General features: G+C 39.2%; 1 long non-coding RNA gene across 1 annotated transcript; it reads left to right on the top strand.

Annotated features, from left to right (window-relative positions):
• Positions 1–1,386: 1,386 nt before the first annotated feature.
• Positions 1,387–1,824, top strand: LOC133223281 (uncharacterized). The gene is made up of 2 exons (XR_009728514.1): positions 1,387–1,578; positions 1,669–1,824. It is a non-coding gene; the product is annotated as an uncharacterized LOC133223281 (long non-coding RNA).
• The last annotated feature ends 382 nt before the right edge of the window (positions 1,825–2,206 follow it).

Raw genomic sequence — 2,206 nt, 5'->3', positions numbered from 1 at the left:
TCCTAAATCCAGGAAACTAATGGATGCCAGTTACTGCACTACCCTTCCTATATTTAGATACTGATCATGCTTTAAAAGTAATAGGCCATAATACTTGTTAGCTCTAATATTAGAAGTACCTGAAGTGAGGCAAAAGGAAGAATAGCAATTGAAGGTAAATCTCTGCATCTCAATTCCCTATTTTTAATCCTCCCAGTTATCTTTTCCCTTTTAATCAAAAAGCTGTTTCAAGGTAACTTCGGTATTACTCAGTTGTAGCAGTAAACTATATGGGAATATTCATTATTTGACCATATCTAAAGAAAGATGACCCCAAATTATAAAACACTGAGTTCCAATTGTAACTGCATTAAGAAAATACTGTGTGCAAAAAATTCTCCCAGCACAAGCTGATCTGTATCTAAAAGCCCTAGGTGTAACCTGGACTTCAGAAAAGGCCAGCAAGTCATTTCTGCTAGTCCTGTAATCCCAGTGGTGTTATTTACCTGGAACAGACTTTAGATGACTGCACAGAGATTTGGATGATTCAGAAAGGTGAAGGTCCAAGGCAGGTGGTGAGCCAGCCTGTGTGGCTGTACTGATGTCCTAGACTGGGGAGTGATGTTCCCTTTACAGGAAGAGGAGTCAAATGGCTCTTATTAAACCCATAATTTGTGACTCTTGTATGCCCAAATGTAATGCAAATCTGCTGTTCTTCTTGTTTGAAATTACTGACAACAGAAGACAGAATGGAAGTTCAAGGAAACGGTTATAATAAGCACCACCTCAGAGCCTCATGCTGACTTCAATTTTCTTATGTCTTTCCCTGCTTTGAACTTTCTAAGTTATGTCCCAGCAATTTAACACTTGTGTTTTGTGTTAGGTGAACTCTTTTAATATAAAAAAAGCCTGAAAGTGCATGTTTGATGGTAACTGCTAATTCAGTTGAGACTGAAGTCATCAATACAAGAGAATTTAGTAGTGCTTACAGTTGTGATGCAGCTCATTGAAAGGGAAATAAAATAAGGGCAAATATTGATGTCTTCCTTCCAGCATTTGCATTAGCTACAAGGCTTGTTCTGTGCCAAGGATGAGAGAACTTGAGTATTTGGTTTGTATTTGAGAGCCCAGTGGGTCAACTGCTTAAAACAATAAAGGTGACTTTAATTCAGATGATCAACACAATTAATTGTTGATAATGGATCTTTGTGGAGTTAGTGGTCTTAAGTACTTCAAAGATCACCTGCTGAGGTTCCTGAGTTTTAGGTTGCATTTTAGGGATGGTGCTGGTGGGGTATTTTTTTGTTGGTGGTGGTTTTTGGTTTGGGTTTTTTGAGGTGGAGGTGTATGTGTGTTTGTTTTTTGTTGTTGTTCTGTTTCTAACCTTATGTGTTACTTCGGGTTTCATGCATCTTGGTGGATTGCTTTCTAAAATGTGGGAGAGAAAAAAGAGCATGTGGAAGAACTGTGTCCATACAGGAATACGGTTGGAAAGGAAGGTATAACAAACCAGCTTCTGATTCCTTGTGTTGGATTGTGCCTTTCAGTGTCACTTTTGACGGCTAACAGTTCTTTCTAGCAACTTCTGGGATACAAAATGTATGCAAAAGAAGGTAAACCTTTGTGGGAAGAAGTTTTGATTTGTCTAGACAGAGCTTCCTTGACATAACGTAGATAATTGCTCCCTAGCCTCCTGCAGACTACTACCTATGAGCAGCTACAGCAGCAGCTTATTTATGCCTGTTAAACCAGAAGTTCTGCCTGTTGTTTTTCCTGCCTTCATCACTTTCCACTGCTATAGTCTAGCTATGTTATACCAGGACATTAAACATTCAGCAAACAGAATGTCTAGACAGGCTGGAAGACTGTGCTCCATTTTTCAGAGTCAACTTTCCTAAGAATTAAAAGGCTATTTGGAAAGAGAAAATGGCAGAGTTCCTACTATGAGACATCTTCAGGCTGCCTTCTGAAGTGAGCATGAAGTAAGAAACTCTGGTAGGGATTTCTAGCAGTGCACAAAATTCCTGTGCAAACCCCCCTCTTTCCCAGAGAGGCTTCAAGCATTTGATAGTTATTGCTAATGTCTTAAACAGCTTGCACTTGTATTCTAAGGACACAATACTACATATAAATGTACCCTGTTAGCTGGTAATGTCCTGTTTAAATAACAGAGGAAAGGACTAAAAGGTGACTTCCTGGCCACAGAAGACAGGAAGGATCTTTCTGA

This window comes from Neopsephotus bourkii, unplaced genomic scaffold (genome assembly GCF_033783945.1).
Source record: "Neopsephotus bourkii isolate Nb327-2 ecotype Australia unplaced genomic scaffold, CSIRO-AGI_Nbou_v1 NB_1634, whole genome shotgun sequence".
Taxonomy (NCBI): Eukaryota; Metazoa; Chordata; class Aves; order Psittaciformes; family Psittacidae; genus Neopsephotus; species Neopsephotus bourkii.
Note: the sequence above shows the minus strand (reverse complement) of the source record. Positions and strands in the feature narration are given on the sequence as shown.